The sequence below is a fragment of the Xenopus tropicalis genome, chromosome 4, assembly GCF_000004195.4.
Source record: "Xenopus tropicalis strain Nigerian chromosome 4, UCB_Xtro_10.0, whole genome shotgun sequence".
In the NCBI taxonomy this organism is placed as follows: domain Eukaryota; kingdom Metazoa; phylum Chordata; class Amphibia; order Anura; family Pipidae; genus Xenopus; species Xenopus tropicalis.
Genome location: NC_030680.2, coordinates 60,220,629 through 60,235,817, shown reverse-complemented (window position 1 = coordinate 60,235,817; position 15,189 = coordinate 60,220,629).

The window sequence follows — 15,189 nt, the reverse complement described above, 5'->3', positions numbered from 1 at the left end:
GTAAGCTATCAAAGCAGCCAGACAGGTTGGGGGCCACACAGAGGGCATGCCACCAAGTGGACAGAACTGATATAGGGGATTGTAAAGGAGACTGACACGCACATCATATAAAAGTTACACATAAAACATCACTTTTTACTAATGCCTATAAAGCATGAGTATGGCACTTTTCTATTAGTCACTATGGTAATGTAGAAACAGGTGCAAGATTTGTGCCAGATATAATATTCCATAGCAATCAATATGCAAAGCAGCACTGTTTTGATTGGTTTGTCTGGGGCACTACAGGTTTAGGTAGAAAGCATAAAACTGCATGAATTTCAACTTGTGTCATAAAGAAGCCTCTGTAGTTGCACATTGCCAGGTACTAATGTCCCGAACAAGCTTTGCCTCTTTAAATGTTAGGAGTGAGTAATTATGGAGCTAGCTAACCCATTTAATTGTGAATTAACTGCAGGATCGCCTTCCCCCGAGACAACTGGGGAAACTAATAAAAAAAATGACTGTGAAATAGAAACCCATAGGAACAAATGATCAATTCGTTATGATGGGTAAACTGTAGCTAGTAAAACTAGCTAGAAAAAAAACAAAATCAAGTTGGTTGTGATTAGTGATAAGTGGCCTCAGGCTGCAAGTATAATAAGTCCTGGGCATTATTAGTAGTTCTATTTGACTGGATCTCACAAGTTTTTGCTATACTTTGCTATCACAGGGCAACTACATATAAACTAATTTCATCATACCCTGTGGGCCAGCCATTGTTGAAAAAATAAATGCCCTTCATTCACTTTACTGTTTAACATGGTATGATTCCTGGTGCACACGAGCCTACCTTTTGTCCACCCACAAGCAAAGTGGCCCACCATTAATCCATAATGCAGTAACAGGCTTCATATTTACCAACAATTTAATCTCCAGGAAAGAAATGATTATATAACCACATTACTTCAATGAATAGGGCTTGTGATGGACATACATATTTCCTAATTGAAACAATAGGCACTAAACAGAAATCTAGAAAATCTAAAATTAAAACTAAAGTCACATTCCACTTCTTGAACCCTATGATAAGAATCAAAACAAATCAGCAGTCCTGAGAAAGGGAGGGGTTTATTTATACAGCGGGCTTCTTAGTGGACAGCTAAGACATTTTTTTGGTTGTGCTTGCAGGGAACAGGAGGAAGAAAGCAACTACAGTTTCAGTATCGCATATTGCCATTTAATGCAAGAAATAATAAAAAAAAAATATTTATTTTTATTTAATTAAACCAACACACAAAAAGCATGTTTATTACACTATTTTTTAATTAATAATAAAAAGGGTGGTTTTCTGCCTCTTTCATTTCAAGGTAAAGGATGACTTTAAGAACACTGTATGACAAAATTGTAAAGTTTTGCAGCCTCCAAAAAGATGCCGCGGCATCATTATAGGTGTTATGCAGGCAAGGCGTGGGATTTCTTCTACATACCCTTCATTTGCATGCAGTTTAGTTTCATGGCAAATGAATAGCAGAGTTGCTCATTGGTTCCAGATCCTTTGAATAACTTGGCATATACTGGCATTTACTGGGCGGAAAAGCACAACGTGAGGGCTCTAATGACTGTGTGCTCTATGCAATAACTTTAGCTTACAAAATACTGAGTAATGGAAATCCCAGCTGCACATTTGTCAATTCAAAAATGAGGGAGCACCTTGTTAAATGCTTTATGGCCCGAGAGATTACTGCATTTCCTAAAATATCATAAAATAAGGGCAGCAAGAAGTTACTTTTTTACAACAGCAAACATCATTCTCTCTCTCTCTCTCTCTCTCTCTCTATGAGTACCTAAGGAAGATGGAGAAGAGAGGAGACAGCAAGAGACCCTCAGGCAATTATTGTCAAGCCAAAACAAACAACATATTGTTATATGCACCAGGAGACTTGGTGCATGCATTACGCTGATATTGCCCACCTTGGGCACCTCAATGGAAAGATCTGCTCATTTGTCGACCTCACTTTGGTTCAAACTCTGCCGTCGGCCCACAGCAGAAAGTTCTGGGGCCCCAAAAGGGCACTGATGAAGACCAGTCCCGGCAGAGCTCTCCTGCTTACAAAATAGTGCAATCTTTCAAGCAGTCCTTAGGGTTCCTGCTATAGAGATTGTAACAATATCCTTGTAGTTAAACCTTATTTTTTATAAAATAAATAAAACCGTAAATAAACAAATGATTTAATTTTGTGTTGTGTTATACTTACAAAATTGTATCATTTGCGTTGCATTTTCACAGTGGAATATGCAGCCACTTGTTGAGATTTTGTGCTCATTATCACATATTTAGAAAGGATTTTTGAAAATAACAAAGAGGAAGAAATTGTTTATCATTTAGGGCAGTGCTGTCCAACTTTTGTGGTGCCGAGGGCTGAAATTTCTCTAGCATACAGTGGTGTGCAACAAAAACTCATCAGGTACAAGATATTTGCATGGGTATGAGCAACAAACAGCAAACACCAAAAGTACAAAAGTGACTTCCATTATAGGTCCCCCAAGGATAACGTCCAATTCACAATATATGCACAGATTGTATTGTTATCCAACCGCAAATCATAAAAAAATCATACGAAACTAGGTTTTGTATTCTACTATAGTTCATACAAATAGGCTGCTCCATGGCCATGGGGCAGCCGTTCAGGCACAGGATACATAACAGATGACAGATAAGCTGTGTAAAATCCCATTGTATAGAACAAAACTTATCTGCTGTGTAACCTGTGTCTTTTCTCCTTTTTCAGCTTTGAAACTATAGCAGTGTTTCTGAAGCAAACAGACTAGTTGTACCAGTGCAGAGCAAAAGCACATTATATTTTAATTAGTTACTGTCCCTTTAATTCCAGCGCTTTCTTGCACCCATGCACTCTGTACTGTGCACCTTGCACATAATTCCTCAAAGCAGGCAGATGTATAAGTGCTTTGTACTTCCTGTGGCCATAGATGAAGAACACTCATATGAAGTGGTAGACACCAAGAATGTGTTGGGATTTTTTTAGATGGGACATTGAATGTTTTTTCCATGGTCTTTCAGACCTCCATGCATATCATTGTAGAACATTAGATATATTTAAGCCCATTTTGGTTATTTTAGTGTTTGTGTTCCTTATAGGAAAACTGATTTTTCTATTTAATAATCCTATGTATGTTAAGTGCAACTCCAAAGAAATCTGCTTTGAAACAGAATTGTATGGCTTTACATTTGATCGTAGGAGCTCCAAGAACTTAATCAATATTCAGGTTTATCTAGCTGTTACATTGTACATAAACAGAGAACAGAGCATGTATGGGAGGGCTTGGTGAATATATGCTACATTGTATCAACCACAAAGGGACCAATCATATCTTGATAGAAACCTGCCTTTTTCCTGTATAACTAAAAAAAATTAAAGGCTGAAAAGGAGCAAGTCAAGTATTGATCTGAGGCAATAGAATATAGACATCTCGCAACATTACATACACATTGTACAAAACTATTTCGATACCCCTTTAAATAAGAACACAATGATGTATTGAAAAACCAGGGCTTCACTTGAATTTACAGTGTGTAAACTGATAGTTGGTGGAACTTATGAAAAAATGGAATTTGTAACTGTGGCATCAAAATAAATCCTTCAGAGTTCATACCCAAGGCCTTCCTCCTCTGGAGCAGTGAGGGCATTGGCATTTAAAATTCAATGTTGGTCACAACTGTTTAAAAAAGTGTTCCTTTATCCATAGCTTTGCCTCATGTACTATCACCCTACATGGCCTTTGTATGTGTACTGTAATGTCACCTTTGCTAAATGAGAGGTTTGTCCTTGTTCTCTAAGCAAGTAGCCACAAACAGCAATGCAGAGACACTATTCATGTGCAAGGCAACTAGGAACAGTTTAATCAAGGACATGGTATGCCCCTGGGGAAACTGGTGAGGCATAAATGTTCACTGGCACAGGGCTGACATACCTTAGGGCTTCTGCAGTAAAACCTGTGCTTGAGGTACATGAGGGGTGCCTGCAGGCTGCTTCCAGTCCAGGTGGTCCTTCTGTGGGCTGGCTATCATGTGGTTGGCCCTGCATGTAAACAAGTACTCTCTTAAGTGTTTCACCCCAGAACAATGCAATAGGAAAATAGTTAATAGAATTAACTTTTAAATTGAAAGAAATGGTGGACTATTAGAAGAGGAATGGTGAGTTAAATAATAGCACAGAATGGAAAAAGAGGAGGTGGCCACAACAGAAGAAACAGAGTGGAACAGTAGAGTATAAAGAGGAAAGAAGAGACAAGCATCGGGGACACATGAAAGGCATGAAAACAATGAAAGGTAAAAGTGAAAAGGTGATCGAAAATGACAATGCTAGGGGAAAAGAAACAGACATTGAACAAGAGAGGAGATGAAAGAGAAAAGGAGGGAGAAAAAAAGGTGGCACAATAAGTAGGAAAACTGGGTGTAGGTGAAAAGAAGATTATTGTAGCCTGTGAGAGGAGTGGGAGAAGCACATGGGCCATACTGCCACCACAAAAATGCCCCTGGCTGTCTGCTAGGAAGATTCTGCACAAAAAATCTGGATAGCATAATAGACAAAATGCCCAGTGCCGTTGCCCTAAGAACTAAAAGCTATTGCATTGTACACATTGTTTCAGCTTCAATAGCTGCTCATGGAAATCCAGCAGCTGTAATTTATATAAACTGCATGATTTCAAAACAAACTCAAGTTTGCAAGTATAAAATGCAAGTATAAAATGCAGTAGCGGAGGAGAAGCTTCCTGAATTGAACCAGTGTGCCTCCTCCAATATTGCCCCTATTGCAATACTAGCTCCGATGCAAAGTAGCACAACAGGGTTGGCATCTTCACTCTGTTAGCAAGGGTGCTTAACATCTATTAACATCTTGCTAACATCTGCAAAGATTTTAGTCTAAGCTGCTTTTGACTGGCATTCTTATAGGATCACACATCCTATAACCAGTATTCCTATAAGTATATAAGGATCAGTATAGTCAGTAAGGCAGTGTTCCTCAACCAGTGGTTCGTGAGCAACATGTTGCTCACGAACACCTTGGATGTTGCTCCCCTTGGCCTCAAAGCAGGTGCTCATTTTTAGTTTCTGGGAAGGAGGCAAGTTGTGGTTGAATAAAAAGTGACAAATGGTGCTGGTGGCCTGTGCTTTCATGGTTTACTGAGGCTGCTGGGATATGGTAAATTTAGGTAAAAAAGTAAAGAGTAAAGGACAGATCTGAATGCAGTTTATAAAAAGAAAGAGGCTTTAGAATGGTGATAAAAAAAGTATGGAATATGAGGCAACAGATATGGGAATAAACTGAATCGGAAGAATAAAAATGAAGAGTTTAGATGGCCAGAAGGGAAAAGAGCCTTCAGGGGCATCACTCAAGTTAGAAAACCTGGGTACCATCAGTCTTATGCATTGCAACCCTGGACATATTACCTAACTGAAAGTTAAAAATGTGTTTTTTTTATCTAGAAGCTGGCTTCTTTTACACCAAAGTCTGCAGCATGGCTTCTTGGTAGCATAAGCAGGTCCAGGGCGGCCAAGATAGTCCGGTTTGAATGCATAGCCTTGATTGTGTTTTTGTTTCATCTGTACATTGTACTTGATTCTTACTAAGCTGTATGAATCCATATTGGTGGCAAACAATCCTACTGGGTTTATTCAGTGTTGAAATAATCAGACTTAAGATATGGAGATCCAATTTAGAGAGAGAGAGATCTCTTATCTGGAAAACCTCAGGGTCTGGGCATTCTGAATAACAGATCCTACACCTTTATTAAGTTTTTGTGTCAGATTACTGCATGCTGTGGCCAACTATAAGCATGTTCCAGAGTCCAATAATAAAGTCATTAAATGCGCAAAATGATAGACTTTATTTAAAAACCTACATTTCTAGTATTTCTGGGGTTAACAGTGTGGAAAGTCAGCCATTAAAAAATTGTATCACATACCATTGGTATAAAATATGCCAATTATTGGTGTGACATGATGGAAATAAGTTGATGGGAACTGACTTAGAGTGGGGCTTCTTGGAAGATTCCCTGGTACCTTGGGGCCAATCTACCCTGCTAAGATGGTTTTTCCAGCCCTACAATGGCATCCTTGTAGAAAATGTAATGCTTTCAACAAGTCATTAAAGATGAAATACTTGTTTACTGTTGAGACCCAGCTCTTGTTAGTGATACACAAAGTACTTTCAACACGGTTCTTTGTTGTCATAGGCACTGCATTGTCTCCTCATCATAGGTGCAGCATTACAATAAATTGCTGTCAAATTGTAATGTAGAATTGTGTGCATATATAGATCATAAATGCATTGTGTATTGTTGTTTGCAAAATTAAGCATGGCAAAGTCATTAGGCAATGCTCCATTTTAAATGTAAATATACATCCATACTTCCACACTGAACTTATTCACACAGTCAGTTTTATGTACAATATACACATACAAGCCATGGAGGCAATCTGGAAGCAGTTTCGAATCAGGTCACTAGGATCAGGAAAAAAAGTGGCTCCACTCAAGGCTTATTTGTATTTTAAATATTCTTTTTCTGTGATAGCAGATGCCATTTGCACAAGCTACCCCCATCTGCAAAACATGACACCACACAAATGAGAAAAATTCCCTGACATTAATGCCGTGATCACTCAGCTCTGTTTGTAGATAAGCTTACATAAAAATAAGCCACTTACGGCTTGTATAAAGAGTGGGGCCTGTATCAACAGACACTGTTTTGTATTCATCTCCCGTTAAGGCTCATCTTAGCTGTGTCATATCGAAAATTCATGATACAGAATTCTTATTTAAAGCTAGATGTATCATCCTTTTATAGGACATTTTAATATGTTATTAATATGTATAAGGTAAACAGCAGTCAAAATAGGCCCTGGCATTTCAAATACACAGAGGCTCAAACAGCCCCCACCAGACCAATAGATAGTGAATGTCTATGGCATCTTACAGCAGCCTGTCTGGAATTTGCCACAGATTGCCAGTCTGGGCCTGGTAAACAGAGTCAGGCCAAAGTGCTATTGCACCCAAGGAAGCTGTTCAGCGTGACGCTGCGCCAGAGAACAACACAGGTTAGTAAGAGGTGACATGGGGGGAGGCGCATCAGTCAGAAAACTATAGCAGTGCTAGAGTTTATATAGGCATAGTGACATGTTCTTGGAACATGTCGCTATCCCTTTAACCCTTTCACTGCCAGCTGTTTTGGACAAAGCGGAACTTCTACTGCCGGACAGTTTTTGAACATTTTGCACTGTTTCACTTTAGGGGCCTTTCCTCGGGGGGGACTTTTAGTTTACCCAGTAAAACAAAAAATTGTTTTTTTCAGAGCAACCTAAGCTTTCAAAATATGGTAGAATTTTTGTGTAATTCCAATTCAGTAACAAGATATATGTCTAAAAAATTTAAAAAAATCATACATTTTCATAATATAAACACACATACCAGAATCAAAAATAAATTTATGCACAAAAATACAACTGATTTGGAAAGTCCCATTTCTCCTGAACGTGCCAATACCAATTATATATAGTTTTATGTAGATTTCTTACTTGTATAGGTATTATAAATATATTATACCTGTACATTTTTGGAAAGAACAAATTCTGGGGAATCCAGAATAAGTACAACTGTCTGTCTACTCCAAACTATCAAGCTGCAATGCTTTCCTAAATTTATTGGTTTTTATCAAAACTTGTGAAATTTGTAAATAAATCGCTTAAAAGCTTCCAGTCTATAGTATCTAATCTCCTATAGGTCATAAAGTAACCAGATAAAACACCCTAAATATGAACCCCAGGGGTCCACTGAACAGTTTGATGCCCAATATGTATAGATTTACCTGAGTATGTGGCATGTAGGGGCCCCAATGGGAACATACCACCATATGATCTATCATTTCAGTTCCTGCAAAATCAACACATTTACATAATTTTATGTGGGATAAAGCTAGTAAAAAGTACGCTCACCCCTGAAAGCCATATATTTTTGGAAAGTACATATTGCCCTGAATTCAAAATGGGTACCCATGTCTTTCTACTCCAAAGTACCAAGCCGCAAAGCTTTTCTAAAGCTGGCAATTTTAATGACATTTCCAAAAATCCCCTCAAAGGTTCCACTTTGCAGCATCGTATCTCCCACATAGTGTTAGGTACCAAGATAAAACACCCTAAATTTGAACGCCAGGGGTCCAATGAACAGTTTGATGCCCAATATGTATAGGTTTACCCAAGTATGTGGCATGTAGGGGCCCCAATGTGAACATACCCCCATATGATCTGTCATTTCAGCTCCTGCAAAATCAACACATTTACCGTATATACTCGAGTATAAGCCGATCCGAATATAAGCCGAGGTACCTAATTTTACCTAAGAAAACTGGAAAAACTTATTGACTCGAGTATAAGCCTAGGGTGGGAATTGCAGCCGCTACTGCAAGATGAAGTGATATCACCCCCATCCCAGCAGCCATTTAGCAGAACAATGTGAAAGCATCAAGATAGCAGCTCCCAGTATATATCAGAATAGCATGCAATAGTAAGAAATCCAAGTCCGGCTTGGGACTCCCCCAGTTACATGGGAGTAGGAGAAACAATAGGTTAGCTGAAAGCAGTTCTAATGTGTAGCGCTGCTCCTTCTGAAACTCAGACCCAAGCACAATGCTCTGAGATGGCACCTACACACCAATATTAAAACCAAAAAAATACATTTGTTGGTTCAAGAACACAATTTTATTTGCTATGTAAACAGTGTAATTTAGAACTAAAAGTATACCATAAAAATCATGACCGTATTCCTTTAAAATTTAGTTGATCACTTGGCACTGTGACCTTTGCTCCCTTTGTTTGGCAAACCTTCACTGTGCAGAGACAGTACAGGCTGAGCAGTGCCCATAATCTGATGATAATGAAGTGTACATGTAATTTCACAGCAGGCGGTGGGATCTAGTACACAATCTCCAGCCTGGGTCTCCCACTTCAAAGGCCGCTGTGCTACACACCCACTGCTTTCTGTGCCACTCCAACCTGTTCATTAGATATGTGCCTCAGCCTGTGTATGGCCACCTTAAGTAAACTTAGTGAACCACACTATTCAAGTGAACTGGAAATTCTGGCAATATCTGTAAAAAGGCCATAAAACCATTCAAAACATTTTTTAAATTATAGAAAGCAATTAAAACCCTGTAAACACAAAGGGGCATATGTAACTTAGGTATACTGTACAGGTGACCTGTTGCGTGTTGGCCAGTATGAAGACTACACATGGAAAACATGAACCTGTTCATTAGGTATGTAGGTATATGCCTCAGTTATATGTCTCTTATCCCCTACCCCGTGAAGCGGTGCGCTGATGCCGCCGCCGCCATCATCTGATGCCCCGACTGTGCACTTGAAGCCGATGCTGGCGATGCTCGGCACCTTACTGATGGCGGCACCTTACCGATGTCGCGTGTATGATGTCACTCTAACGTGACAGCCTGCGTGTTACGTCGTCCACGGGGTGGGGGGGAGGGTCGATGCGCGCACAACGATCACAGTTCAACAGCAAATCCAAATACCGTATATATTCGGGTATAAGCGCGAGTATAAGCCGAGGTTTACTTTTTCAGCTCATTTTTAGTGCTGAAAAACTCGGCTTATACTCGAGTATATACGGTACATAATTTTATGTGGGATAACAAGCCATATATTTTTGGAAAGTACACATTACCCTGAAGTTTGCAGATTTTTATGAAATTTCCAAAAATCACCTCAAAACTTCCAATATGCAGCATCGTATGTTCTATAGGTCATAAGGTACCAAGATAAAACACCCTAAATATGAACCCCAGAGGTCTACTGAACAGTTTGATGCTCACTGTACATAGGTTTATCAAAGAACATGGCACTTAGAGACCCCAAAATATACCTTTTGCACATTAATTTCATGGCTTACCTTTACATAATTCATAAACACTTGGCAGTTTTATGAGGGGAAAAAGGTGCAGAAATGTAGGGTGACCCCTAAAAACCATATATTTTTGGAAAGAACACATTCTGACAAATCCAACAAGGGTAAAGAGTCCTTTCTACACCAAAGTACCAATCTGCAAAGCTTTTCTAAAGTTAGTGGTTTTTATGACATTTCAGAAAATCTAATAAAAATGTTGCAATTTGCCGCATTTATCTCTCACAATTTCTTGATAAAGATTAGATAAAGGCAAATCACCCCAAATATGAACACCTAAGGTCTACTGAAGAGTTTGATGCCAATATGCATAGATATACCAAAGTCTGCGGTATGAACCCAAAATGAAAATAGCGCATAAGGATTTCTCGCCTGCCAACTCAGCTTTTGCACACAGAGCCCCCTGTCAGTATATAATGTGCCGTAAGACCCCCTAACTATACAGAGACCCCCAGAAAGTCATATATTTTTGGAAAGTACACATTCTGATGAATTCAAAAAAGGTAAAGTTATTTTTCTACACAGTGTCGGACTGAGATGGCAGGGGCCCACCAGGAAACCCTGGACCATGAACCCCTGGACCATGGGCCCATGACCATGGAATAGGCTAAATAGCTAGAAGCAGGAGGGCCCACTGACACCTGGGCCCACCGGGAGTTTTCCTGGTATCCTGGTGGGCCAGTCCAACACTGTTTCTACACCAAAGTTACATATGGCAAAGCTATGCTAAAAACAGATCAGGAATACTAATACAGGGATAAAAATGCAAAAAACCCCACAAAAATTGTGCAAATTAGTGAAACAACAAAATATGTCACCTGACAGTGTAATTAATGTTAAGAATATCTTATCCAATAGTCAAACTGTCAAAATAAACAGTTTTTAGGTTTTAAGTTTTGTGAATGTTTGTGTACACATGTAAAAGTTGTGTGACAGTGTATAAGTGTGCATATGAGTGTATATAAATGTATATAATTGTGCAAAATGAAAAAAAAAAACAAAAACCTGTGCTAAATTGTGTGCTGCATGTATGTGTAAATGTGTGTAAAAGTGTGTGTAAATGAAAAAAAAAATCGCACTTACCTGTACTGAAGCACAGATCGCTTGCCTGGTCCTCCATGCTGCAGTCCTCCTGAGGAAGTTAGTGGGCGGCGGCTGGGGGGAAGGAGGAAGCAGTACAAGCAGCAGACATGATGTGAAAAAACAGACTATACAGACTTTTGCGAATTTGGAACAAAATGCATGCGCAGTTGTAACTCAGACGAAATTGTGTCAGACACAAAGCAACTGCATTAATTGCATTGACACTGGAATTCTGGGAAAAAAGGTGGTGATTGAAATTGATGTAGTTACACAACTGCAAGAGTATTTATTAGAAAAATCATTTTTTCCCTTCCCTAATATTAATCTTTTCCACCATACCATTTCCCATATTTATACTTAAGCCATATATAAGCATGCAGTAACGTGTACTCAATGGTTGTGCTCCATATTGGTGGCAACACAATCCTACTAGGAATTTTAATGTTTAAAGGAGAAAGAAAGGTAAAAACTAAGTAAGCTTTATCAGAAAGGTCTATGTAAATACAGTCATAAGCACTCACAGAAATGCTGCACTGACTTCTCTGAAAAAAGATTTGTTGTGTCTGTAATTCCTGTGCCAGAGACACACAGCTTTCTGTTCTCTGCTCTTTCCTGTTCCCCCCTCCCTCAAGAATGCTAAGAACTCACCCCCCCTTAGGAATGTGGATCTGAGCCAATCAGCTGGAAGCTGATTTATAGTCTTACTAACTGTTCACTTGGTCTGCATGTCTGTGCAGGAGTGAGGCATTATGGGAACTTTCTTTACACAGCTCAGCGTTTTTCCTTCCTGTTTGGCTTCTGATCATCTGAACAGGTGAAATATGGGGAGACTTAAGGGCACTATTGAGACAACTGAAGGTATGCCTGCAGCTTGAGATTAACTCTTTACTAGCCTTTCCTTCTCCTTTAAAGTGGAACTCCACCCAAACTTAACTTGAGCCTTTTCATAATTTTTACTGCAATAATATAGTTTGAAACAGTTACCTAAGCCTGGCCCCCTGTTCTCCTCAGCCAGCATCCTTCATACATTTAAAAGGAACAGGTTACAGTGATAGGTATATTAGGGATTTCTGTGTTATGCAGGGTTCTTTAAGAAATTGTGGTTTGGATGCCAGAGTTTCCCTTTCAATGTTTTTGTAGCCCCAGTGTAGAATCCCTTATTTAGAAAACCGAGGTCCCAAGCATTGCTGCTAATATATTCCAAATTTTATTTACATTTACACGCTCTTAGGTGCTGGTTTAAAGTGCATTAACATTTTACAATTAAATATTCTACAGTAAGTTTAAAATAAGGAAACATTACAATTTTTGCTAAGCTATGCGCAGACTATGCACAGGGTGAGCTTTAGGGTATCTGACCAATCATTATGCACGGCAGTCGGTTTGACCATGTGCCAATACATGAAAAACTGGCCTTGCTAATTGGATTTGTGCACAGAAAAACAGGCACCTGACCCATGTTTGCCTCATATCAAGTCCTTGGTCAGTTTTTATTTTAAGCCTATAAGATGCAGTGGCATTATGCCATATGCTGTTTAGGGGGCCACATACAGACAACCATACATGTTTAGTCCAAAATGAACCAAGTGTGTGGCCAGTCGCAGGTACCTCTCTATCTTGTTCCTTTTATTAACAACCAGAAATGAAATTATTTACAAAGTGTTACCCATTTGCATTCCATGGGCCTAAATCCATTCCAGACTGTCAATACAGACCTCATTTCCAGCTTTGTTAGGCATGACATATTGGCAGTAGGGGTAGCTTTGGAATGCTTAGGCATTGATTATGGATAATCAGTACCATTTTTTAACCCTTCAATTGAGGTATTAAATTAACAAGTTACTATTTACAAATAGAATTCTCTGGTGCAGCTTTTACCAGTTATAATGAAAGCTTTCCATTAAGAATGATCCATGCCATAAAGCTATAGTGACCCAGCTTCTGTTCATTTTATGTCAAAATTTCCTTTGTGTCCTCTCCACATGCATATTATCAGCTTAGTTATTGCTCCATTTTGGGGTGCAATGGCAATTACTGGCACACCTATTGGGATATGACCCAACCAGCCAGTCCCAAAAACAGCTTATAGTGGGTAAGTGTGCAGTGGAACCAAGAACAATAGGGAAACATTCAAGGACATACTCTGATCTTGTATGCATCAAGAACAAACTGTAAAATCTATGGTGCTGGCACACTGGCACATACAGTATGCGTCGCTGCGATGTCCTGCAGTCGCCTTCGGAGGAAACAACACGTATGCCATCCCACCGGCAATTTACATTCTATCTGGTGGGATGGCATTGCGGGGAGATTAGTCGCCCACAACAACGAAGATTTGTCGCGGGGCGACTAATCTCCCCGTGTACCACTGCCCTGGTACCAATGCCATATAATTTACAATTCCTGGCACTTAAAAATAAAGACCAAGCAGTATAATTAGAAATAATTGGATCCCACAGCTAAATAGCTGAAGTTCCCCCCAAAATATAACTTGGTTTGAAACGATATTGACATTGCACATTAGTCGGGAACCAACTAGACCCTTTACATTCCTGTCACAAGGAGTGTCTATTGTTATACCCCTGAGGTTAGTATATTGGAAATGACTGACGTTTGGTTGCTCTAGCATTGCTTTATCAATGCAGTAATTAGAGAATAAAGGAGTTTCATGAATCCCAGTCAATAGAATGTTTTCTAAATGATGCTAAATTAAAATGATAAATGTGGAGAGAACTTCGATAGCCCTTTTATGTGGACACTGAGTCTGAAGTCTAGACAGGATGATTTTACATTTTCTTTTATGCCAGAATATGCTTTGGGAAGCAGTTTATATTTTGCCTATATTCATTTTATTAAGGAGAAGTTGCGGGTCTTGTGTAAATTATTTAGTGTATGTGTCTAATAAAGAAAGTGCTGTATTTTCACTCAATTAGGCCAGAAACTATAAATATATATCGACCAAATTTAATGATATATCTATCTGACTTGACTGTGCAGATTTCTGATGCAGAACAGAATGTGATAGAATAAACACCCTCTCACCGGCTCGCCCACATGACATGGATGCTACAATACGGTTATGCATGACATGAGCAGCACCAATGTTGAAGCCCCTTTCCCTGATAAAGCCACCTCCCACCACCAACCCTTTACTAACACATTCAATCTGATACTTTGTTGAGCTGAAAAGGCAGCAGACAATTTATTAACAGCAAGTTTGCTTTACATATACCTAGTTAACTACATCAATATCAAAACTGTCAAATCTTGCTCCCCCACCTAACTGCTGTTCTTGTGGGAATAAATTTAACCTTGTCAATCCCTGAGGCTAGCTGTCTTGCACTTAAAGAGACTCCCCTTCCACATTGGCCTATAGCCACAACCATTAGTCTCAACTTCTGCCTCAACTCCTGCTGCAGAAAATCTAGCCCTGCTATATTGGTATATATGGTTTATGTATGTGAATGTATAGTAAGGCTGGCATGAGTGTGTGTTTAGATGTGAACTGGGGCTCGTTTTTAGGGGTTGAACCTAATGTACTTTGTTTTTATTTTTTTAACCCAACATAACTATGTAACTATATAACTTAATCATATGCTCAATAATAAAAAATTAACAATATCAAAACGTTGTCAAACCTTGGGACGCTTGCTCTATACACTCACCCCTGGCATAGAGTCCAGCATTGCTGCCTTGCATTTAATTCATATTTATATTTATCAGGAAGATTGCCAGGTGAGGGAAGGGTACTCTCTGAATCCACAGGTTAACATATGGTTATTTCAAGAAAGAGTCTTTTAATCCCTTTAGGTATAAATGGCATATAAAGTAAAATACCATTCTGAATTTGGCAGATAAAGAGTATATTCTTAGTTGCCTGGTCTATTATCTTATGTGACCCTGATGATGAATGGTTCTGAGGCCTTGATGTTCCTCCTCTCCTGGAATTATCTTCTCCCTTTTTCTCCTCTCCTAATCTAGTAACCCAGATTACATAAACCCACCTATTTGCTTGTTATAGGTATAATATTGTTAGGGTGAAGCGACATGGTGCATATTCCGCTTACTGTGCCTGCACCCGGCCAACGCAATGCTCCGGGTGCAGGCACAACAATAAGTTTTTTGAAGTGTAGGG